At 37.2% G+C, this 27,759-nt stretch overlaps 1 long non-coding RNA gene across 1 annotated transcript; it reads right to left on the bottom strand.

Annotated features, from left to right (window-relative positions):
* LOC102164208 lies at positions 14,777–27,070 on the bottom strand. Its single transcript, XR_002339174.1, has 3 exons — positions 24,647–27,070; positions 21,864–21,945; positions 14,777–21,119 (listed from the first exon to the last, which is right to left on the bottom strand). It is a non-coding gene; the product is annotated as an uncharacterized LOC102164208 (long non-coding RNA).

Here is a 27,759-nt window from a genome sequence, read left to right as displayed (position 1 = left end):
AAGCTATTTTGTGTGGGGTTCTATGGCCTTGTGTAAGGCAACCAATTAATCTACAGATGGTGTAATAACAGAAAAAAATGATCAGGGAAAGAAAAAACAAATCCAGTATAAATATCTACTGTAATAAGGAAAAATTGCTGCTTCCTGTTCCCCATCCCATAAAGATGATGAGTATCCTGTGTAGACAATTTGACATCAAATAGTTCTTTGGTCTCTTTGGCTATAACCCACTCTCCTTAGAAGCCCATGATCAGTAACTGATACTAGAAAATGGAGCATTCAATGTAGCTGGATGGCGACTGATGAGAACTCCACGTTATTAAGCCATGGATAATCTTCATTCCCTCTATATAAACATTTGGTTCATGAATCCACTGGGATTGCTGAGAAAAGAGAGTGGGTCACCTTATCCACACTAGAGGTTTTGTGGTAAACATGTAACTTCCCAAGAAATGTACTCACATTATGGAGAATGGAGAGCTCCCACCCATTCAATATACCCTTTCCCCAAACTCCTTCCACAATCCTCCAACCCTGCTCTTCCCTACTGTCTGGTCATTCAACCAGTCCATTAGCCACTGAATTGGTATAGGTTCTTGTTCTGGTTATCTTTGCTGCATAAAAAAATTAACCTACAACTTAGTGGCTTAAAACAATCATTACATTATGATCATGGATTCAGTAGGTAAAGAATTCATGGGGAATACTGGGGATGGATTTACCTGCTCTATGATGTCTGTTGCCTCAGCTAGGAAATCTTGAGTCTGAGGATGATTCAATGACAGTGGGCTCCTTCACTCTAAAAACTCCTCACTCACATATCTGGTACCTAGAATGGGCTGACCCAAGGACCAGGACTGGTGACTGGAGTAATTACATATGGCTTCTCTTGGCAACCACACAACATGACAGCCACAGGGTGACAGGATTTCACTCCTAGTGACTGCAGGAAATAATTTAATTAGCTGTTTCACTTTTGCATATTAGGGTAAGGCAGATCTGAATTCTATTTCTAAAATGATTAGGATTTAAAATTCCTTTGCCCACAACAAGGTGAGATAAAAGCTCTGGATTCTGCTAATTTCATTGAGATTCTATACCACACCTCTCTACTGGAAAAAAATTCTGTTTAAATTGGGGTCTTAGTTGTGCAACAGAAACTGCCTCTGCTCCTACTAAGCAGACAAAGACTTCTTTGGAAGAATAAAGGGTTAGCTCAGATAGTCTGTAGGAGGGCTAAAGAACCAAGATCAAAAAATGGGAATGAATTTGAGACTGGGAAGCAGAGGATGAAGCCAAGCACATATCTCAGGACCAGCCTGAATAGAACATTACCCACTAGTAGTGCCACCACTGGATCCTGGCTGCTGCTGCAGCATGAAAACCTACCATCACTGTGACTGACTTAACTGCTTAGTTGCCTCTAGGACAACTCCTAACTACCCCTGATTTTGCCACTTCCCACAGATCCAGCATTGCCATATAGAGCTTCCTGTTGGCCAAACCTAAGTGTCCTGTCTACATCTTAGCTCTTGGGTGAGAAGAGGGGATGAATGCTCCTTCCAGTTCCCTAGAGGGAAGTGGGGCGTTTTGTCTGACCGCATTTACACATCGAGATTCCTACCAAAGAGACAGGGGGCTTAGATTGTGGGCAGACAGAAATAACATGCTTAATCTGATTATTTAATAATTAAAATGAATGAATGGATGAATTAACAGTAAAATTTAATTAGTTCAAACAATTAAAAAGAGCCCCATGCTTCTAGCCTTGGTGTTGTTGTGTGACTGGGTAGATCATTTAACCTCTCTAGTTCTCTTTTCTCATATATAAAATGAGGTTTGGCCTCTGATCCCTATTTTCATTATAACTAACTTCTTTTTTAAAAAGTATTGTCAGTGTTATTTGCAGAGGCTCATTCACATGGTGGAGCCATATGCCTAGGACTTGGCAATACCCACTGCACTAGTTTGGTAATATTAAAGAAACTCTTAGTGAACAAAGTGGGCTAATTTTTTGAAGTGACAATGGATTTCTTTGATGTGTATATATCATGGATGATTATTGAATAAAGTTGGTTAAACTTAATGACTATGCAATGAATTTTCCATTATGTGTGCAGAAACTTGGGGATTTTTTTTTTTTTTTTTTTACATAGCCTCAGTTTGCTCTCTGCACTCCAACACAGCTTTATTGTCTGGAGATAGCCTATAGCCTGGAGGACAACAAACTCAGGAAACATCTTCCCCAAGAGAGTGTGGGTTCTTGGTACAGAAATCTTTTCACAAGAGACTTGGTTCCAAGGTTCTCCATGAGGAAATTTGGGGACTTTCCATTTAATTCACCTCATCTGAGTCATTACTTCAGTGGCCTACATGTCACCTCTGAGGATGATACAACCTTCTCAAGACAACACAGAATGTTTTTTCCTCCCCTTTGGAAAAGATCACAAATATGCTTTGGAGGAAAAGATGATGGCACTTCAGACTGTCTGGCTCCCCCTTTCACAGTGCTTCTAATAGGGAGTTTCTCAAGCTTCCAGGGAATCCCCCCTGGATCTATCTCTTGGCAGCCAATACTGAACCAAAACTCAAATCTTCAGCGATCTCAGTCTTGGTGGCTCCCATGTCTCTCCCACGTTAATGACAGGGAACTTTCACAATAGAGCAATGGTTTATGAATTTTGAGAAGCATGTTTGCCTTTTGGAGAAAAATATATAACTGGCCAAAATTTTGCACAGTGTGCTATATCATAAGATGGATCCCAATGTCCAAACAGCGTTATGACAGAGAAGTCAGACAATTGGAATAGGCATTCAGAAATGGCTGCTCATCCAGCAACATGAAATTCCCATACTTGGGGACTTTTGGTTTTATTTACCGGATCTGAGTCATGCCTGTGTAAGGGAAATTCCTAGTGAGGTCCTGGATGTGACCACTGGGTGTGCTCCAGTCTCCTCAAGCCAACACCAGATCAAAACAGGACATCATTCAGTGAAGCTTACAGTCACACTGGCTCCCACAATCTTGCTGTGGTACTGGCTCCATGGTTACAGGAAAATTCATGCAGCAGGAATAAGTATTCAGAAGTTGCTTTCTGACCAGTTACATTAAATCTCCATATTATAGCAGACAATAATTGTTGTATTTTATCAAATAGATACAATTAAAGATTGCTGGTTAGTTGAAGATTTACTACAAACAGATGATGGGTAAATTTCATAAGTGACATAATGTTGTTTGGAACATTTTCATTCTCACCAATGTTACAAAAAAAATAATCACAGCTGAAGAGACTAGCAATAATGATATACTTCATGAGCTGATGGAAGAAAAATCAAGATGATAAATGTTCATACTTTATTGTATTAAAAATTCTTCCTAAAGGGCCTGCCATAAAGTGATCATAGCAATGAACCAACACTTATGTTAGTTAACTTTATGACATGGACATATTATTACATCTCTTTCTAGGGAGAGAAATCAAGGTGTGACAAAAAAAGTTAGTTCCTCTGCCTGAGTACACCCTCCTAGTTAGAGATGGGTGGAGGTCTGAACTCAGGTCTTTTCCTACTATAGCCCCTGGTTTTAGCCACACCACTGCCTATGATGGATGCAGGCTGAATAAATTTTTCTTTTTCTTTTTGTCTTTTCTAGGGCCATTCCCGTGGCATATGGAGGTTCCCAGGCTAGGGGTCCAATCGGAGCTGTAACCACTGGCCTACATCAGAGCCACAGCAACTTGGGATCTGAGCCGCATCTACAACATACAGCACAGCTCACGGCAACGCTGGATCCTTAACCCCGCTGAGCAAAGCCAGGGATGGAACCTGCAACCTTATGGTTCCTAGTCAGATTCCTTAACCACTGAGCCATGATGGGAACTCCTGAATAAATGCATATTTTTAAAGAAATAAATACATTAAACACATAAATTATAGAACATGTAACTCCTTGGATTATGATTTTTTAAACCTCTTCTTCATTCTTATATAATTTTATTAATTTATTTTATGTGTCTCAAGTTCATTTTAGCAAAAGATATTCTTCCTGAACTTTAATAAAATCTGCCAGTTCATACAGACATAGCCTGCTTTGTATTAATGTTTTATACATGAAATTGTGTTGACTTCTGATGTATATACTGTATAGTTGTCTCAATGCCCAAGTTTAAGTATACATAAACAAAAGCAAAAGCTCTTGTAATTTTTTAGAAGATTAAATGAAGTAACAGAGTGCATCGATGACCTATGTAAATATGATAGATTTGCTGAAGGGATGGTTTCAGTGGCTTTTATATACAGGGGTGAAGTTCAATCTAACATGGTTAATTTGTTCCAAAAATACATGTAATTCTTTAGGGGTCACACTTACTGCTGAAAGGACATTCTTATGTGCTATAAAAATGATAGTTATTTTATGCAGACTCCTTTATTCATTTGCCACTATTCTTTGTTCTTTTTTGGGATTTCTGAGGATTTTTGTTTTCTATTGTATATCCAAACCAACCTCATTATGTCCCTTAAAAAGGACTTTCCAGAGAAGCATCCAGGAATTCATAAGCCAGAAACAGAATATTTTAGGTAAATTTTACAGACTGTTCAACTGCCACATATGCCCCACCAAAATCAATGTTTTTATAAAGACTGGTAATTGACCTGATAATCTGTGTAGGAAATAAGTTGTTTTATTCACTTACATACTTCCATATTATGTCATTAAATAGCCTTCTGAATTTATAATGTGTTCCAAGTCCACTATCTTTTTTTGATCTTGTGTTCTTCAAAACTTGCATTGATTTGCTATATTCTTATTATTTATAATGTCATTACAATTATTGAGATAATTGATAACAAAGACTATATTAGCTTCTTTTTCTTTCCCCTGGTGAAAATTATCATTTTATATGTTTTCAGGTTTTCATAAATGCAACCTTCTTATTGATATAAAATTTCCTTCCCTCATCAATTTCTTTATGATAGATCATCTTTAAAGTATGGCAATGTACTATGACAATTTTGGCTATTCTAATAATAACAAATATAAAATGGAGATTGATGGCTATTAGTAAGATTGGTCCTGAACACTGGCCCTGGTGGAAATGGTCAGAATATGGAAGAGCAGAATGAAAAGTTGGGTGAAGACCTAAAATATAAACACACACGGATAATTGTTTTAATGATGAGGAGGTGAAGATATTGAAGGAGAGTTCAAAGCTTGGGGATACATCCAAGGAAAAAGGACAGGCACATCATGAGAATAAGTGATAGAAGTTCAAAGGTGTCTTTTTAGAGATGGAGTAGGCCACCAGATAAAACTAAAAAGTACTAATTAGTTGACACTTTAATATAGATTATGGGTAAAATTCATATACAACATAATGTTTGAAAAATGTCAGTTTTATCACAATGTTATCAATGTTACAAAAAAAAAAATCAGAGCAGAAGAGAAAAGATCACTACGTATGAACAAGTTGATGAGCTGTGGATTGGTATAAGCTGATAATACAGATCCGGAGTTAGAAGAGGGCAGAGTTTTTCTTTCTTTTTTTTTTTTTTTGTCTTTTCTGGGGCCGCTCCCGCGGCATATGGAGGTTCCCAGGCTAGGGGTCTAATCAGAGCTGTAGCCACCCGCCTACACCAGAGCCACAGCAACGCTGGATCCGAGCCGTGTCTGCAACCTACACCACAGCTCACGGCAACGCCGGATCGTCAACCCACTGAGCAAGGGCAGGGATCGAACCCTCAACCTCATGGTTCCTAGTCGGATTTGGTAACCACTGCACCACGACGGGAACTCCAGGGCAGAGTTTAGAGGTATGTGAATGGCAAGCATTACAGGGTGAAAAGCCTAAGTGTAGACATTGGCATACAAAGGATGATAACTAGAGACAAGGTAGAAAAGGGTTTGTGATCAAGGAAGATTTCACAACCTGGAATCTGAGTCATCTATCAAGGATAGATTGAAACTTGCAGGGAAACAACCTGAATTTTGAGTTCCTGCCAGAATTAGAATAGTCACAGATGAGGTTCTTCTGCTGAGAAATTAGAATTGGCAGGAAAAAAGAGAGAGAGGGAGAACAAGAGGGAGCTATACTATAAACAACATAGGGTAGAATGAAGTAACACCACAGTTTGGTTACATATTTTTAATAAAGTACAATTTATGTCTTTCAATTTATGTATTTAAATTATATTACCATTAAATTATGTCTCATCAATTTGAGATTAGTTGATGCTTAGGTTAGTCATTTTAATGAAAAAAACCATTGTCATGGAAAATGTATATTTGATTGTATACATCTAAAATCTAGAACTCACACCTGTTTGTAGAAGTCCATCTGATCACATACTTGGCCTCACACATTATCAACACATAACTCAGTCCTATTTTTAGCCCCTGAACATCTCTCTACTCATCTACTTCTTTCCTTACCTATAGCATCAACTTAGTTCATGTCTTTGGTTTATTTCAATTGGATTACTGAAATGTCATCTCAAATTCTCTCTTCACTCTCAGAAAAATCTTTACAAAACAAAAATTACATCATGTCGCTTTCCATCACATTTAAGAACCCAGCTCCATTAACACCCAGCTGGACAACTTTGCTAAAGTACTTTTAGTCTCTGTGCTTCAGCTTCACTATCTAAAAAATCAGGAGTAAAAACGGGACTCAGAGTATGCACCAATTATGAAGACAAAATGAGATAAGTTTAGAACAAGAAGACCATAGTAAGCACTAGAAATGCATTACATGTTAACTCATTATTTAGAATGATGTCCAAATTCCTTTGCAGGGTATTCTGCACAACTCATGATCTTGCTCTTGCTTTCCTGTCCAGCATTAACCCTCTTCACTGTCCATACAATTCCCCTCCTTGTACCAGCAAAATTCTGCTCTAGCTACACTGAGTTACTTGCAGCTATTTTGAACCTTCCATTCTTTCTCTTGGACTAGGGTCTTTGAACATCCAGTTTTTCTATTTGCAAAGTACCACCTGACACAATCTGCCTAATTATGTTATATTCTTCTTTAAGACATAGCTTCATGGTCATCTTTGCAAAGACTCTTCCGGCCTCCCATGCCTGGACCAAGTGCTCTTTCTGCCTAGATGTCCTGTGGTACATGTGTTTTTACTTGCCTTCATAAAACTTCATTATAACTGCCTGCTTCTTTGGCTACGTTCCCAATTAATCTATAAGATTCAAGGAGGCGGAATTTTCTGAGGGCAGAGCCTATGACAGTTCCCGACACATAATGCACACGTAATAAATATTTGCTGCCTCTATGACCGGATAGGATGGCATGATATGACTGTTATTTCAAAAGTGAAACAAAGCAAAGCATATTGGTGGCAATTATATAAATGTCCTATTTGTTTCCTTCCCAAAATATTCAAGCACACTGGAAATACATAAGTAAACATGGCATTTGGGATATAAATGTCTTATGAAAGTTTGCAACCATTATTATGCATTTTTTAAATGTACTGCAAAAATGCACTTAATCTTACAATCTACAAATTATTGAACCAGATAGAAAAAATAGAATTGGCAAACTGATTAATTATGTTTCTAATTATTTCTTACTTTTTTGTATTTCAGTTGGGGCTTCTCCTGCAAATTTGAGATAAACATGTTCACTAAGCTTGACTTACTGGACTGTAACCCAGGACTGACTGAATTGAAGCACACTGGGGAAACACAAATATATTTTTATTCCTCATGGCAGATGCTCTTTGAAACTTGAATTGTGAGAACAGAAGTTCAATTAGTGTGTTTCTCATTTGTTCTTCACAGATGCCAAATGACAAAGTGGAAAGATCCTCGACTAAGTGTCAAGAGAAAAACTTGTACTCTAGTGTCCTCTTTGCCACTTAAAATAGCCTTGTGACTGTAAGTGCGTCATCCAACATCTCTGAGGTTTAGAAATGGAAAAGAAAGACATTTTGTAAGCGGCGCAGCACAGGTGGTAGAAAGGCTCTGATATGGATGTGCCTGGGGAGTCCTGGTTTTGGTTACTTAGGTGACCACTGAACCATCTATTTTCATTTTCTCTTTCACTCATTTACATATTATAAAGGCTCAGCATCCACTGACACTTTGCTAGGGGATTCAGAAATGAAATATGTGGTTCTCCTCTAGAGAAGCTCAGAGTTCAGCATAAAAGACAGAGATCCAAGTCTCTGATAATCTCATCTTTAGTCACAAATCCCAAACATTTATGTGCATAAGAATCACCTGCAGATTTCCTTAATATGCAGATTGTGATTCAGGAGGTCTGGGCTAGAGCCTGAGTTTCTACATTTTTCACAAACTCCCAGGCTATGGAGACTATGGACCAATGGACTACAGTTTGAGGAACAAGTTCACTGAGATATAAATAGAGATACTAAAGGAGCACAGAAGAAAGGAAACTAACTCAACCAAAAGGGTTCCACAGAGGGAGATGGAGATGACAGATGAATTATAGAAGGTGAAAAGGGAAGTATACGTACATTCGAGTAGAGGGAATATCTTATATAGGACACAGAAGTGTGAATGGTCATTCTGTGGGTGTGCAAAAAAAAGGTAGCAAATTGGGGGAGGCATGTGGCAGGGAGACGAACTTCCAGGAAGTGTAATGGTCCACGTGGGGGATGGTGAGGACCTTTGAGGATCATTACCTTAATGCATTCATCTGATTACTTGTAGCTCAATTTTGAAAACGAGTTGTGGAGGCGAGGGCCTCATGAATGTGGGGACAGTGAGGATGAAAATGGAAACATTTCTTCCAATATATTTATGAGGTCAAAGATGATAGCACCATATCCCTGATTGAATGCGGTTGAGGGCAAAGGATGAGGTATGTAGGGATGTTTTCATAACTGGAATATAAGGTAGGGTTGTTTGTTTGTTTGTTTGTTGTTTTTTTAGGACTGCACCCAAATATGGAAGTTCCCAGGATAGGTTGAATCAGGGCTGCTGTGCAGCTGGACCAGCCACAGCCACAGGAACGCAGGACCAAGCCACATCTTTGACCTACACTGCAGCTCACAGAAACACCAGATCCTTAACACACTGAGCGGGGCCAGGGATTGAACCTGCACCCTCATGGATACTGGACAGGTTTATTACCGCTGAGCCACAATGGGAACTTCCAGAGTTGTTTTTAAACTCAGAGACTCCAAAAGAAGTATGTCTGGATTTGGTGGGGGGAGAGAAAATTGAAGCTGAAATGAATTTTGAACATGTAAAATTTAATGACTGGGGACAGACTTTCACATTCATTTAGGTTGAAAGATCTACTATTGCCCCTTTTCATTAAATCCATTGTCCTTAAATGATGCATAACGTTACTATCTTCTATTTAGTAATAAATAAAACAACAGCTCTGAGAAAGAATTAACATTTTACCCTCATCTCATGAGGCCCTTTTCTGGGATTTTCTTTTCCCACTTATAAATTTTCTTTATGTATCTTTAAAAGTTAACTATTAAAGTTAACTAAAAGCGTTAATTTTTTTCTGAATATAGCACCTTTTTATCTTGCCCATGGGTGGGTCATGAAGTACATCTCATTTTCTGTGTCTCTTCCTCTTAATTACTGCTGCATCATTTCAGCTGTTTTTGTTGAAAAGTGATTGTCGGGAGTTCCCGTCGTGGAGCAGTGGTTAACGAATCTGACTAGGAACCATGAGGTTGCGGGTTCGGTCCCTGCCCTTGCTCAGTGGGTTAACGATCTGGCGTTGCCGTGAGCTGTGGTGTAGGTTGCAGACGTGGCTCGGATCCCACGTTGCTGTGGCTCTGGCGTAGGCCGGTGGCTACAGCTCCGATTCAACCCCTAGCCTGGGAATCTCCATATGCCGCGGGAGCGGCCCAAGAAATAGCAACAACAACAAAGGACAAAAGACAAAAAGTCAAAAAAAAAAAAAAAAAGAAAAGTGATTATCGGCCTTATTTTCTCTGTTGACACTACCTTTTCATTTCTCATGGACCATGTATGATTACATCCCAGACTTTTAAAATAAGCCATTCTGAAACAGTCTGTCATGAATAAATTCCTTTTGGGAGTAAGCAATATTATACATTTAAAAAAAACTATACAATAAAATGAATTTAGTGAACTTCTACCCTATTTGTAGAGCTGAATTTTTTTATATATAACAGGAATTACAAAATCATAAATCATCAGGGCCAGAGAGGTTACGTGGCAGATGAAATGGAATGAATATAATAACTCTGACATTTTGATGCTGTCATAATTAATACTCAATACTGAAGATGAAACTTGGATTTGGTTTCAACTGAAGTTGAAACTTGGCCAGGGAGATGTTAGTGATGAGTAGGGAGTGTGGCAAACTGGACAGCACAGACCCATATGAAGGGGAAGATACCTGTTAGTTCCAGGGGATTGATGCCATGGGGGAAGGTGTCTTTCAAGATCTTATTTTTTTTTTAAGAGAAATAGAAAGCTATGTTTTTATTTCAAGTCCACTGATCTTATGATGGCTCAAATATTTAAAAAATACTATTCACTGTTGTTATCGTTTGATTTGTTCTCTAACAAGTTATGTTGAAGTCTTAACCTCGGTGGCTATGGATGTGACCTCATTTCAAAATAAGGGTCTTCTCAGATATAATCAAGCTGAGGTCATTAGGGTGGATCCTAATATAGCATGACTGGCGTCCTCAAAAGAAAAGAAGGGAGAAATACACAGGGAGGAGTTCCCGTCGTGGCACAGTGGTTAACGAATCCGACTAGGAACCATGAGGTTGCGGGTTCGGTCCCTGCCCTTGCTCAGTGGGTTAAGGATCCGGCATTGCCGTGAGCTGTGGTGTAGGTTGCAGACACGGTTCGGATCCTGCGTTGCTGTGGCTCTGGCGTAGGCCAGTGGCTACAGCTCTGATTCGACCCCTAGCCTGGGAACCTCCATATGCCGCGGGAGAGGCCCAAAGAAATAGCAAAAAGACAAAAAAAAAAATAGATGCAAAAATTCTCAACAAAATCTTAGCCAACCGAATCCAACAACATACCAAAAAAATTATACACCATGACCAGGTTGGGTTCATCCCAGGTTCACAAGGATGGTTCAACATATGCAAATCAATCAGCATCATACACCACATTAACAAAAAAAAAGTCAAAAATCATATGATCATCTCAATAGATGCAGAAAAAGCATTTGACAAAGTTCAACATCCATTCATGATCAAGACCCTCGCCAAAGTGGGTATAGAGGGAACATTCCTGAATATAATCAAAGCCATTTATGATAAACCCACAGCAAATATAATCCTCAATGGGGAAAAACTGAAAGCCTTCTCACTCAAATCTGGAACAAGACAGGGATGCCCACTCTCACCACTGCTCTTCAACATCGTTTTGGAAGTCTTAGCCACAGCAATTAGACAAACAAAAGAAATAAAAGGCATCCATATAGGAAGAGAAGAGATCAAACTGTCACTGTATGCAGATGACATGATTCTATACCTAGAAAACCCTAAGGACTCAACCCCAAAACTCCTTGAACTGATTAATAAATTCAGCAAAGTGGCAGGATATAAGATTAACATTCAGAAGTCAGTTGCATTTCTGTATACCAGCAATGAAACATTAGAAAAGGAATACAAAAATACGATACCTTTTAAAATTGTACCACACAAAATCAAATACCTCGGAATACACCTGACCAAAGAGGTAAAGGACCTATATGCCGAGAACTATAAAACCTTAATCAAAGAAACCAAAGAAGATGTAAAGAAATGGAAAGATATTCCATGTTCCTGGATTGGAAAAATCAATATTGTGAAAATGGCCATCCTACCCAAAGCAATCTACAGATTCAATGCAATCCCTATCAAATTACCCATGACATTGTTCACAGAACTAGAACAAACAATCCAAACATTTATATGGAACAACAAAAGACCCAGAATCGCCAAAGCAATCCTGAGAAACAAAAACCAAGCAGGAGGCATAACTCTCCCAGACTTCAAGAAATACTACAAAGCCACAGTCATCAAAACAGTGTGGTACTGGTATCAAAACAGACAGACAGACCAATGGAACAGAATAGAGAATCCGGAAATTAACCCTGACACCTATGGTCAATTAATCTTTGACAAGGGAGGCAAGAACATAAAATGGGAAAAAGAAAGTCTATTCAGCAAGCATTGCTGGGAAACCTGGACAGCTGCATGCAAAGCAATGAAACTAGAACACACCCTCACACCATGCACCAAAATAAACTCCAAATGGCTGAAAGACTTAAATATACGACAGGACACCATCAAACTCCTAGAAGAAAACATAGGCAAAACACTCTCTGACATCAACATCATGAATATTTTCTCAGGCCAGTCTCCCAAAGCAATAGAAATTAGAGCAAAAATAAACCCATGGGACCTCATCAAACTGAAAAGCTTTTGCACAGCAAAGGAAACCCAAAAGAAAACAAAAAGACAACTTACAGAATGGGAGAAAATAGTTTCAAATGATGCAACTGACAAGGGCTTAATCTCTAGAATATATAAGCAACTTATACAACCCAACAGCAAAAAAACCAATCAATCAATGGAAAAATGGGCAAAAGACCTGAATAGACATTTCTCCAAGGAAGATATACAGATGGCCAACAAACACATGAAAAAATGCTCCACATCGCTGATTATAAGAGAAATGCAAATCAAAACTACTATGAGATACCACCTCACACCAGTCAGAATGGCTATCATTAATAAATCCACAAATAACAAGTGCTGGAGGGGCTGTGGAGAAAAGGGAACCCTCCTGCACTGTTGGTGGGAATGTAAACTGGTACAGCCACTATGGAGAACAGTTTGGAGATACCTTAGAAATCTATACATAGACCTTCCATATGACCCTGCAATCCCACTCCTGGGCATCTATCCGGACAAAGCTCTACTTAAAAGAGACACATGCACCCGCATGTTCATTGCAGCACTATTCACAATAGCCAGGACATGGAAACAATCCAAATGTCCATCGACAGAGGATTGGATTCGGAAGATGTGGTATATATACACGATGGAATACTACTCAGCCATAAAAAAGGATGACATCATGCCATTTGCAGCAACATGGATGGAACTAGAGAATCTCATACTGAGTGAAATGAGCCAGAAAGACAAAGACAAATACCATATGATATCACTTATAACTGGAATCTAATATCCAGCACAAATGAACATCTCCTCAGAAAAGAAAATCATGGACTTGGAGAAGAGACTTGTGGTTGCCTGATGGGAGGGGGAGGGAGTGGGAGGGATCGGGAGCTTGGGCTTATCAGTCACAACCTAGAATAGATTTACAAGGAGATCCCGCTGAATAGCATTGAGAACTATGTCTAGATACTCATGTTGCAACAGAAGAAATGGTGGGGGAAAAAATGTAATTGTAATGTATACATGTAAGGATAACCTGACCCCCTTGCTGTACAGTGGGAAAATAAAAAAATAAAAAAATAAAATTAAAAAAAAAAAAAAAAAAAAGAAATACACAGGGAAAGGCCAATTGAAGAAGAAGGCAGAGATTGTAATGATGCACCACAAACCAAGGAACAGCAAGGATTGCTGGCTGTCACCAGAAACCAGGAAGAGAAGCCTTGGACATGTTCTCCCTCACAGACCCCAGAAAAAAACAATCCTGTTGACTTTGAGCCTCCAGTACTGTGCCACTGTACACTCCTGTTGTTATAAGCCACACAGTTTGGGCTACTTTGTTACAACAACCCTAGAAAATTCATAGAATAGTGAATAACATCCCTGTGGGTTTTATATGTAGTTTGCCACATGTAGTATTAAGTGATTTTGTTACTGATTTAAAAAAAAAAAACCCTAGGAATTTGTAAAAATACATATTTTTGGCTTTCCTTTTCTGGAATATGGCAAGTCACTTCATATCATTATCAACACCCCCATTCTCCTCTCCCCCTCTTTTCTTTTGCTTTTTTTAGGGCCACGCTTGCGGCATGTGGAAGTTCTCAAGCTAGGGGTCAAATCAGAGCTGTAGCTGCCAGCTTACACCACAGCCACAGATACAAGCAGTGTCTGTGACCTACACTACAGCTCAGGGCAATGCTGGATCCTTAACCCACTGAATGAGGCCAGAGATCGAACCCTCATCCTCATTGATACGGGTTGGGTTCACTACTACTGAGCCACAACTGCAACTCCAATACCTCGATTTTCATCCATAGTCTCAACACAATAGATAATCAGAAAGTTAGGTATCTGAATTTATTCTCTCAATAAATATTAAGTATTTACCAGGTACCAGATACTGAACTAGGCACAAGGGGTAAAACTGAATAACAACCAACTTTTCCTCAAGAAACCTACCATTATAACAGTAGCTGTAGCACAATAATGGTGATGGTGGGAGAGCAGCATAGACTGCTATGGAATGTCAGGTGGGGGGGCACCTAATGCCAACAAGTGATCAGGAAAATTGTACAACTGTGATGTGTGTAATTTAATTGGATAGGAGTGATAATCAGCTGATCTGTCTTACAAGTAAGTATATAACAGAACTGAGATCCCAATCTAGGACCTCTGACCCAAACTTCTTTCTCACCACACCACTTTGGTGTGGATGATCACACTCCTTACAGCTTTTGTGAAGATTAAATAAAACTTACAAAGCATGTTAGCCCGAAGCCTGGTCATGGCAAACCTTACTAGTGCCCACCAGAATCTGTCCTGGATGCCTGGACGACTCTGCTTCCCAGACTCCTTGCACTGAGGTTGGGGCCATGTGACTGGTTCTGGCCTGTGGGTCAAAGCGCATAAGAACCAGTGTGTGACTTTACATGCCTTCTTCCCCTGATGCTAGGACCAAGGAGACCATGTGTTCTAGATGGTAGAGATGCAGATGAGGATGTTTCTGTCAGCCAGGGTCTCTGAGCACCTATTAAACAGGACCTCTGCCATTCCATGATGGAAATTAATTTTTGTTTTGTTAAACTCCTGGATTTGAGACTAAATTTTTTACAGCAATTTATCTTAGTCTATCCTGACTAATACACTGGTCCATAACATACACTCCACAATTTTTTTTTCTTTCCTTTGACTATAATTTAGGGCACAGAGTGATAGAAATAAACTTTAAATTAAAAATAAAATAAATTTAGTGCTTTTATTACCCAGCTGCAAGTAATATATATTTTTTCCAGGCCCTGAGACAAACCAAAAGCAGCTTATGATAGTTGAGAAAGTATCCTAAGACCAACTGAAATGAAAAATACATTCGCTGTCAGAAAAAGTCACCTCTCATTAAAGATCATTTCCCTCATTCCTCCAAACCAAATTATTTAAGGTTAAAAATAGTAAAAGAACCTTATGAAAAAACATATAAATGCTAAAACTCCTGGCTTGAGGTTTCAGCAACTATTCTTAACATACCTTCAGAGGGTTCTGACTGTCATTACTACAAATAGAAGACTTCCAGGAAGGAATTACTCAACAAAAAGAGGTCTTTTATTTTCTCTACAAATTTGGGACATGGGGAAAAAGATGAGAGTAAATATAATTCCAAGTTTCTGCTCAAACAAATAGAAATGCTTCTGCCTAGCATTCAACGTCTTGATGATATGTTCTCATTTGCTAACTCACCGCAATTCCCACTTTTTTTTCAACATAGGCTCCATTTTAATCAGGTCTCCTCAGAGTCCACAAATAAGCCATATTCATGCTTTCTTTATGCCTTTATCCATTTGCCTAAAATGCCCTTCTCTCCTCCTTGGAGAATGGGCTCTAGGTCTGCCTCCTGTAGTTGTATTTTTCCTCTAAGATTCAATGCTTCTTAAAAATGTGTTGATTTTATTTTACACCTTTTTAAAAAGTTGAGATATAGTTGAAATATAACATTATATTAGTCTCAAGTACACAATAAAATATGTTACAAAATGATCACAACAATACATCTAGTTAACATTCATCAACACTTTTATAATGCCTAGTAATTTTGTCTCTTATTTGGACTATAAGTTCTCAAGGACAGGAATTATTTTTTTTATAGTTCACCTCCATCTCCTCAAAGCTCTGGCACAGTACTGAGCACACCATCAGCAGTAAATAAATACCTCTTGGTTGATTGGTTTGTGAGTACCTGTGGGGGTAATGCACTCCCTGGGGGTAATGCACTCCCACAGTAATGGGCAATGCAGTATGTGCAAGAAGAACAGAAAGTTGAAGAGGTTCTCGCAGAAGGATTCATGACTGAAGACAAAAATCAGCATCTAGGGACGTGGGGCAGGCCTTGAACACCATCCTCTGTGGTTTTTTAAAGTGAGTACTAACAGTTAGTGCTGTTAGAAGTCTACTGGATGGTAGACTTACCACAACCACCTCACAGAGAATGAAAGCAGGCGATAAAGCACTTCAAAAACTTTCCTGCTTGGGAATAGCTCCGTTGGCTAGAGTAAGAGGCCCTAAGAATGATACTGTTTACATTTTAAACATTAGACATTGCATTCTCTGCTAAGGTCTCCACTTTTGAGAATCAGATATATGAGCAGTAGAAATACTTATGTGCTGTCATTTTACCCAAACTGTCATCTAAGTTACAGATGCAGCACAGAGATGTTTTATTTAGCAACAGAAGGTCAAGTAGTTGATAATGTGATACATACTCATGTGAAGTGTATTAGCACTAATAAATACAAACAAACATTTAAGATGTTAGGATAGGTTTTTTCCAGCTACTTAGTGGTACTGCACTCTTCTGTATCCGGTTATGAAAGTGGTTTTCAGATATATTACACTGAAGTGGGTATTGAGTTAGATATGACATTCCTAAAAGGGAAAAGTAGACAGAGCCGCAAATTGAGAGGCCTGAGTAGTAGCAGAGGAAGGTGGGACTGAAGTAGCTTTTACACTGAGCTCAGTTTATTCATTTGATAAGTATCTCTTGAATGCCAGGCACTGTTTCAGACACCCTGGGTAACCACGGTGCTTATGTTCCATTTGGGGTGATAGAAAAGCAATAAATGAATCAAGATAGATTCAGAGAGTGATCAATGCTATGAAGAAAATAAAAGAGGATTTGTAACAGAGTAGTGAGGGAAGGGGTGGCGAGGAAAGACTAGGGAGGTGACATGTAAACAGAGGCCTAAATGACACAGGGGAGTGGCTCTACCCTAATGCAGGGAAAGAGTGTCCCAGAAAAGGCCTTCAGGCTGCAGTGAGCTTAGTACTTTTGTGTCTGAGGAACAGCAGGAAAGCCCATGTGGTAGGGGCTTGGCAAAGAAGAGAGGAGAAAAGGGTGTGGGTAAGGACTGCAGGACATGGGGAGGAGCTGGGTTTTAGTTTAATGAAAGACTGGCCCCTCACAATTGTTTTAGTGATGCTGGTAGTACCTGCACGTACTCCACCTGCTCCTAGGCATAGCTTCAGGTTCATATTCTCTGCTTTCTCTCCTTCTGGCTGCTGTTCTGAGGACTCCACCATCTTTCAAACAAGACTTAAGTAATGTCTTTGACAGATCATTTAGAGAAAACACATATCCTGTGAACATTAGTCCTTCCTTATAAAACATACTTGGTTCTTATGTGTGGCTACTTTGCAACAAATGGTGTACTAGCTATGGCACTGAAATCTGAATGTGAAAAGCTGTATTTTATCTCTTAAAGTGTTGGTGTCAAGGCCAACTTATCCATGTGGCACAGGACCTAGGTCCCACGAAACTTTATTTAAAACATAAAAATGTTTTAATTTGTCTTAAAAATCATAAGAAAAAATGAAATTTTAGGTTAGAGATAAGAAGTAATATTAACATATTTATTTGTATGCCAATGCAGTCATAAAACATAATTTAAAATATTTTCATAGAAGAAGAGGCCCAGGAAGGCAAAGTGCCTAGGGCCCATGAAAGTCATAATGCAGCCCTTGTTGTTGCTTATGTAATAATAGATACTAAGGTACTGTTTACTCTTCAATAAGATTCTTACTCTCACGGAAAAACATTTTATTTTGTTCATTCTACTTTATTAATAGAATAAACTCTAAACTATTTGAATAGTAAACCTCTAAAAGTTAACAAATTTTGTGTATCCTATAGGTATATATTTATTTAGGAAATGTATATATCTATACTACTCTATTATTGTATGAAATACCACATATACTTAGTTATAAGTATATGAGTAGAAGGTTTTAAACTCTAGATTAAAGATGAAATAATGTTTAAATAATTTTAAAGCTACTAATAATAAAGTCTCTGCTTTTAAAAATATTGATTATTTTTAATGAAAGCAATATAATTGAATACAGTGAATTTCTATGCAAGTCATTTTAATATTTAGTCAACTGAAAGTCAAGTTAAAAGTTCAACTTTTTAAACTTGGTTTTAAAGGCTAACATAGCTGAAGAAGATACTTGACAAAAAATATTGTATTCCATCTAAATGACATCAAGGGAAATACTTATTTTCAGTCTCATCTACCAATTACACATTTTTTGAAATTCAGCAACTTCCTGTCTTCTTGAGTATAAGGTACTTGTTTTTGACACCTAATCAGAAGTTGTTGTTGTGTTGTTATACTCTCAGCAATGAGTTCTAGATCCACTGACATTTTGATTTAGAAGGTTTTTAAACAGACTATAACAATGTTAGCTTTTTTAAAAAAATAAGAAGCAATCATGACCGTATCTGTAGATGTCACTCACATTTACATCTGCTGTTAAAATGCAACAAAATCACATAACAATGGAAACATCTCTGAAGATCCATTTTCAAAATACTTTCTCTATATTAATGAGTTTCAAAAACAATTAGTAAATCACTCATGTTAAAACATCCACTTTATCTTGATGGGCTGGATTCAAATGTGTCTTTTTAAAAAAATCTATAAAGTAGCATTCTATTGAGACCCACCTACTACTTGCAGCCAAGTTCAGCAAATTTGAAGCACTTACCTAATCTATAAAAGAAAAATGTGTAACTCAAATTTTATTTCAACAACCACTTCAAGTACTTCAAGAGATAATTAGTGAATGGCTTTGCAGTTCAAAATTTTGTGGTCATTGTCTTTCTACTTAAAATAATAAATTTTGAAATTCGCCTAATGGGACAAAGAAATTGAAATACATAGCAAAATGCTGAAAGGGAACCCAGGAGTGGTGGAGCAGTGCGGGATGTCACAGTGAGCTCTCTGTGTACCTTGCCCTCATTTTATGATCCATGACCTCCTGATATGCATGGCAAGTGAGGTGCCAGTGTAAATATCTATATTAATGATTAGTACAACTGAATTTCTTTTCTATTTTTTAGACAAGAAATAATTATAAGTAGGAGGCTAGATATTTTTCATCTTCCAAAATGAATTAACTGCCTTTGGAGAACACTGTTAAATTGCCATTGAGTGTTTCTCATCTTTTAAGAATTTTTATTCTAGTTCTCTTCTCCTAACCTATTTACTATGACATAAATTCTTTTTGAAAAAAATTTGCCAAGCAAAATATCCTTTAAAAATAACCATAACAAATAAATAGAAATTACCAACACTTTCTAAACGGTCTGGGTAATTACTAGGATTCTTTTTGGAATTTCTTGTATCGATTGAAATTAAATTAAGACATTAATTGAAGAAAAAATTCTGTCTGCAGTTTAACAGCAATTTTCCAAAGCTTTTATTGATTTCTTAAAAAGAAAAAACCTACATTAGCAAAAATATTCAGAGAGCTACAAAATGTGCACATTCTTTTTTTTTTTTTTTTTTTTTTGTCCTTTTAGGGCCATATCCACAGCATATAGAAGTTCCCAGACTAGGGGTCAAATCAGAGCTGTAGCTGCTGGCCTATACCACAGCTGCAGCAATGCCAGATCTGAGCTGCATCTGTGATCCACACCACAGCTCACAGCAACGTCGGATCCTTAACCCACTGAGCAAGGCCAGGGATCAAACCCACATCTTCATAGATATTAATCAGACTCATTAGTGCTGAGCCATGACAGGAATTCCTGAATTATGCATATTTTTATTAAGATTGAGCAAACGCAGGAAATAGTCAATACTTTACAATAACTTTGCATAATGTGTAATCTACAAAATATAGAATCACTATGTTGTACACATGAAACTAATATAATATGTTAAATCATGTATACTTCAAAGGAAAAAAAAAGACAGCAAATAAGTTTTGATCTTGAGCAATAAAATTATTTTTTCACTTTTTTTTGCTTTCTGTAGAAGCATCACATACTGATACAATAGAAATACACTGGGTGTTTATCGACTCCCCCCCCCCAAATCTGAATATTGAAGAGTATTTCTGTGGCTTTAGCACTATTAAAGTTTAGAGAAGAAACTGCACTTATGTCAAATTGAAATTTTTAAAAAGTAAAATGTTATTATCTAACTTACTAAAGACTGAAAACCAGAGGGCAAAGAGGGATTAGTATTTCAGATACAAAATACTAGAAAGAGAAAAGTGTACATTAGTAGCTGAGATAAAATCATTCAATTAACTGACTATTTTTGATTCAAAGTCTACTATAAAATCAATTGCTAGTGATACAATTCACATTTGAAACAAGTTTAAAACTCAGCAGAATATTCCTGAATGTTTAAAAAATTTATCAGGAATTCTTTATCTACTAGTAGCGCCTACTACTTTTATTTAAAAGTGTGTGGGGGGATACCTGGGAAAATAAACCAATTTTGAAGTAGCATTGTAAAAAGAAGTTTTAAAAGTAAATGGCTGCAAAAAATTCTATTCAGTGCATCAAATTTGCCTTGGCCTAATCCATATTTACCAACTTACTTCCTCCTAGCTATTTCCATCATTTTCTATCATTAAACTAAGACAGTAGTTCTCAGTCTTGAAACTAGCAGAAATAACCCCCTGAGGGAAGTAATAACTACCTACCTCTTTGACCCCACCTTCTCTGTCTACTTTGAGGCTTCTTCTTCCTCCTTCTGTCCCCTAAATGTTCCTGCCTGAGGTTTATTCATCTTTACTTTTCACTTCTCATACCTTTGCTTCTGATAATCTCATCTACCTTATGATTTTCAATTATTGCCTACCTGCACAAGAATCCCAAATAGGTGATTCCAGCCGAGATTTTTCAAGCGAGTCTCACATCCCAACTTCCTGCCGGTCATCTTCATCTGGATAAACTGCAAGCGAAACAAACTTAATGTGTACAAAACCAAAAGCATGATCTTCCTACACCAGCTATTTTAACTCCTCCATTTCTGTTAGTGCTTCATTCTTCTACCTATGTTGCCTCGAGACTCGGAGCTCTTTAAGTGATCTGCCTTCTCCCTTGCTGTCCCATCCTTACTGTCATTATATGCAGTATATTCACCAATATCTTAATTAGTCTCCTTACTTTCAGGTGAAGAACATGTCAACTTGAATCGTCACGCTAAAGTATAGCTTTAATCAAGTTTTATATCTTCTGTAAAAACCTTTTTACTTCCTATTTACTTATAAAAGAATGTTCAAATTCCTCAGTCTGTCATTCAAGAATTTAATGCTCTGTCATACTTTTCTAGATTCATTGTCCATTATCCTATAACTTAAAGCCTATACACTTAAGTTGAACTTTATTACTCAATATTTTCCTAATATAACATGTAATATCTTGCCCCTCCACCTTTGCTGATACTGTGTTGTTGCACGACCTCCAAAACTTTCAAATTAAATCTTTTCCAAGAAGCTTTACTCGATAACTCTCACTTAGCTGTGATCTCTGTTGATTTATTCCTATAGGCACCATGATGCAATGTAAAGGGTATGGGCTTTAGAATTTTCTACATCTAAGCTCCAAAGTCATTCTGTTAGCTCTGCGACAGTAAGCAAGTCATTTTACTAAGTTTTTGTTTTTACATCTATAAGATGAGAATAATATAGCTTACCAAAAAGTCCAAAAGAAATCTTTCATAGTGTGATTGATGCCATTAGGAGAGAGTCCAGTTGAGTAGCTGGTTACCAATAAGCCTGAGAAGGTAAAAATTTTTTTTCATCCAGATATATCAAATGCCAACTAAGGGCTAGGTACTTTAAAATAAAGAGCAATGGAAGTTCCTGCCGTGGCTCAGTGGGTTAATAAACTGACTAGTATTTATGACGATGCAGGTTTGATTCCTGGCCTCTTTCAGTGGGTTAAAGGATCCAGCGTTGCTCTGAGCTGTGCTGTAGGTCACAGACATGGTACAGACCAGTGCTGCTGTGGCTGTGACATACGCTGGCAGTTGAAGCTCCAATTTGACCCCTAGCCTGGGAGCTTCCATATGCTGCACCTGCAGCCCTAAGAAGAAAAAATAAAATAAAATAAAATAAAATAAAATAAAATGTGATGAACAAGATAAACACAGTCTCTACCTTCAAGGAGTTAATAGTCTTAGAGTCTAAATTCACCTCAGCCCAGAGTCTAATCATCTACTCTGGAAATAAATATGCTGAACACCTAAAAAAATGATCTGGAATTGATTGGATTAATGTAGGATACTTGCTAACAACATCCTTAATGCTGGTATATGAAACCAGAATAAACAATTTCTTATTTACTGAAATTTTCTAATTTTCTTAGTTACTGAAAATGTAACTGTCAAACAAACTGACATCTCAGCATTGTCTAACCAGGTAGCTATATGGAATCAGAATGAGAATGGAAAAGATTCAAATATTTGATGGACTTGGGTTCTGACAGCCAGACAGACCAATCTCTAAAACAGGAAGATAGACTTTCTTTCCTAATACATGTGCATAAAGAGATGATGCCTGGAAAATCAAGTTCAAGAGAGGCTACAGAATGATATACCTCTCCTATTTTCCTCAATTGCCTAAAGAATTTGCAGAAGAGGTTCCCAAATATTCCTGTAGATTCTAAAGGTAGGGATGGAAATGTTTGCCACGAATCTCTGCAAAAGGTGTTATCTCATGGTTAGGCTGAGGGTTACGCTGAGGAAATGGATAGAACTCTGAACTAAATTCTGACCAGAACATCCGAATCCTCATAAGGCAGACAGGAATCACTAGATAAAAAAGGATGAACACAACTGAGTAGCTGCCATTAGGTAAGATAACAGCTCAGGGCCAAAAGTTAGATTTCATTACCAAGCCAAAAAATGTCATTATTTCCACACCGATTTTAAGTTGTAGATTGTACTTCTAAAAATTTATGTGTTTGCTAACATGTTTTCTACATTTTTTGAAGGCTGAGACAAGGCCTGGATTGGCTTTCTATTAGAACACCATACCCAACAAGAATACACTCTAAAATCAATGTTTAAGAAAGGAATAAATGACTCATCTTATCCTTAAACAAAGGGCATACGTATTATCTAGGCATCATCTGCACATGAAGTAAACTTGCTTATGAGAGAGATGTTCGGTGATTAGAAGAGGACATGTGAGACAGGCTTTAGATGGCATGAGACTTAAGTAGTACTAGGTTGGCACTAGAAAGGAGACTGAAATCTCTCTCTCACTTCCCCATATACCTTTGGTGTTTGAATGTCCATTAAAAGACAGCCTTCAAGACATATTGGCTAGACATGATAGAAAGGAAAATAAGAGAGTCAAAACAGCTTACAAAATAACATTTCTTCTAGTTTTGTCCATACCTACTCTGCAGGTCTTTTAGTTCCTCACAAAACTGCTGAGTGATTAGTAATTATAAGCTGTTAACTATTGTTATATATCTATCCACCCATTACTAGATTCATTCCAAAGACTATTTGAGGTGGGTAGCCCACATATAGCAAGATAATAATAAAATAACAGCAACAACCAAAATATACAGAAGGAAGTCAAAGTCAATTCTGAGCATAAGGAAAGGAAAATAACCTCCAACCAAGCATAGTACTCATACAGAGAATGCAGGCTTTTTGGATCTGCATTCTTGCTGTAAATGGACTACAGTAGTGACACTGAGCTTTCTCATACAAGCATTTGAAATTTGCAGGTATATTCTGATTCTCTTGGAAAATCCAAGTTCCTTAGAATATAAACAAAATGAATTTTGGGGGAAAGAAGAGTATAGCAGCATTTGTTTAGGATATACTATCAGATTTTCTCAGGCCTAAACCCATGGCGCTTTGCTGGTTTAAAATCTGAGACCTGAGATTTCAGTTCCTGCAGAATGCTCCCTAAGTGAATTTTCTTTTTCTTTTTTTTTTTTTTTTTTTGGCTTTTCTAGGGCCACTTCCTGCGGCATATGGAGGTTCCCAGGCTAGGGGTCGAATCTGAGCTGTAGCTGCCAGCCTACACCAGAGCCACAGCAACGCAGGATCCAATCCACGTCTGCAACCTACACCACAGCTCAGGACAATGCTGGATTCTTAACCCACTAAGGAAGGCCAGGGAACGAACCCACAACTTCATGGTTCCTAGTTGGATTCGTTAACCACTGCACCAAGACGGGAACTCCCCTAAGTGAATTTTCATTGAGTGAACTTTCATTGCTACTATCTCATTTTTTTTCACTTCTTTTTTTCCCTCTCTCTCGTCCTAACTTTAAAAATCTAACCCTGATGGTCACCTAAGACATTCATTCAAAAAGGCTAGTCTTTGGCTTTGCTGACATTGCTATTTAAGACGAGATACTTAATTAGTTTATACTTTAAAAAATTAATGAGAAGGGAACTATATCAAGACACTGAAAGCAATAAAATTTGAAATATAAAATATTTTATACTTTCCTACGAAGAGTTGGTGGCAGAATCTCTGTGAGCCATCTGGAGCTCAGAAGTCTGAGAGAATGCATATTTTTGATCCAGTAAAGGCAGGCATGCACAGGTGTGCTGGTAGGTACTCATTAAACATCATGCTTCCAGGACTGGAGAATAAAGCATGTTCCCTGGAGTATTGCAGTTTTCTTTTCCACTTAAGTGACGATATTTTATGGAATGTAGCTCATAAAAGTGTTTGATAGTTTTACGGCCTCAAATTTCTTCCTACAAAGCAAGAGCAACACAGGCAGGATTAGTACAAATTTGCTCAAACATTATTACTAGTGGGACTTAACTGGGGCATTATAGGAACTTACAAGCATGCCAAAATTTTTACATGGATCAGGTTGAGCATCTGAAGGTTGTAGATGAAGATGAATAAATTCATAGGAAGTACAGGAAGCTTTTGCAGGTCAAGTCAATTATTGCTCCTACGAGTTTCATTTTTAATTAGGCACAAAGATTATTTAAAACGGCCATTCATGGTAGAGGGCCACTTAACAGAAGATAATGGGATCTGCAATAGATTGTGCTCCTATAAAATAAGTTCATGCACTGGCTGCCCATCCTCCTATCTTAGAAGAACTTAAATTGTTACTATTATTCTCCTGTGCTTTATATTACTCATGCATGGACTTTATCTTGTAGAAGCTACTGAAAAAAATGAATGACTCCGAAATCAGAGAGAAGATGCTTAAGCTTTTCCCACAATTACTAATTGCTTTGTTAGCATAGCTAGCTATAAGCAGGGAGGACAAAAAAGCCCTGTTTTAAAGGAATAAAATACAGAATTGGTTAAGATTTGATGATGAAACTGCTTTTGTCAATTCTAGAAAAGAGCTGAAAGGCTGAGCAAATTTTATACTCTTGTGAGGGCTATGACAATAGGGCACTATCAAGGTAGAGAAAGGTGTCCTGGTTAATGCCCCTTGATTTGGGATGGGTCACCCAAAAAATGTCCTCTAGCAGTAATGGCAAATCTGCAGTAGTAAGTCTTTACAGGACTTAGAGCTCAGCTTTGAGTCATCACCAGATGAGATAATTCCAGAGTGTTACTGCTTCCAGGAAGCATCAGAAGCAATAATAATCCTTTCAAAAGGAAGCTAGCATCATCCTAGGGTGCCAATTATTTCTAAAAGTTATTTTGCAAATCGATGTCAGGAAAACCAAAAAATAAATAAAAGCATAGCTTAAAGAGACACTAAAACATGAATCAAACATAACAATAGCAGACAATTGACACATAGAGGGTTCGAATATTGGCATTATCAGACACATATTCTAAATAACACCTATTATTTTCAAGGAGATTAGAGACAAAACTGAGACTTTCAACAGGATTTTTAGATTCTAAAAAAAGGATAAATTTACATGAATTTATGTATGAATGAACAGACTTAGCTTGAACTCAGCTGAAGAAAGATATGTCAGAAAAAAATACCTACAATTAAGTATGGAAAAATAAAAATTTGGTGATGCATGAGAAAAGCTAAAAGACAAGAAGAGCACAGTGATAAGTTCTAAAATGTATATAATTAGAATCCCAGAAAGGGAGAAAAGAGAAAAAGGGGAAGGAGCACTATTTGAAGAGAAAATGGCAAAAAAACATTTCCAAATTGACAAAAAATATTGTCATAGATCCAAGAGCACTTACAAACTGTTAAATAAATAAATATCATCACCTAGGTATATCACAATAAAATTGCTGAAAACCAATGGAAAAGGAAACTTTAAGAGTAAGGGGGTAAACAAGACTCAATTTACTTTCAAAATAAATGACAATTAGACTGAGTTGATTTCTCAATATAAACAATTAAGCTCAGGCAGTGGAAGGATACATCCAAACTGTTGAAAGAAAGCAGTGCCAACCAAGAATTCTATAGCCAGCAAAGTATCCTTTAAATATGAAGCTTAGCAGAAAAGAACATTGAACAAAATCCTATACTTCTTCATGATAAAAACACTCAAAACTAGGGATAAAAATTAACCTTTTCAACTTGGTAAAAATCATATATGAAAACACACAGTTAATACCATATTTAACACTGAAAGATTGAATTGTTCCCCCTACAATAAGAGTCAAGATAAGTATCTATTCTCACTACTTCTATTCAATATTGCACTGGAAAAAGAACAACAATGACAACAAAAGACAAAATCAAAGGTATCTAGATTAGAAATGAAGAACTAAAATTGTCTCTATTTATAAATATGATCTTACATACAAAAAAATCTTAAGAAATTAAAAAAACCCACCCCAAACCTATTGGAACTGTGTTTGGTAAGGTTGCATGATACAAGATCAATATGCAAAAATTAATGTTATTTATATAAACTAGAAATGAATAATCCAAAAATGAAATTAAGAAAACAATTCCATTTACATTAGCATCAAAAAGATAAAGTAATTAGTCATAATTTTTTTAAAGTCATACAACATTTATAATCTGAAAACTACAAAATATTATTGAAAGAAACTAAAGAAGACCCAAATAAATGGAAAGATATCCCAAGATCATAGATTGGAAGACTTAATATATATTTATTTTAATTATAGTTGATTTACAATGTTGTGCCAATTTCTGCTGTACACAAAAGTGACTCAGTCATACATACATACATATATATATATATATATATATATATATATATTCTTTTTTTAATATAATTTTCCATCGTGATCTATCCCAGGAAATTGGATATAGTTCTCTGTGCTATACAGTAGGACCTTATTGTTTACCCATTCTAAGTATAATATTTTGTGCTACTAATCCCAAACTCCCAGCCCTTCCCATTCCATTACTCCTGCCCCTGGGCAACCACAAGTCTGTTCTCTATGTCTCTGAGTCTGTTTCTGTTTTGTAGAGAGGTTCATTTGAACCATATTTTAGATTTTCCTCATATAACTGAGACTATACGGTATTCGTCTTTCTCTTTCTGACTTACTTCACTTAGTATAAGAATCTCTAGTTGCATCCATGTTACTGCAAATGCATTATTTTGTTCTTTTTTATGAATAAGTAGTACTCCATTGTATATATGTACCATATCTTCTTAATCTAGTCATCCGTTGATGGAC

This window comes from Sus scrofa, chromosome 15 (assembly GCF_000003025.6).
Source record: "Sus scrofa isolate TJ Tabasco breed Duroc chromosome 15, Sscrofa11.1, whole genome shotgun sequence".
Classification (NCBI taxonomy): domain Eukaryota; kingdom Metazoa; phylum Chordata; class Mammalia; order Artiodactyla; family Suidae; genus Sus; species Sus scrofa.
This window is presented reverse-complemented; position numbering and strand designations above follow the sequence as displayed.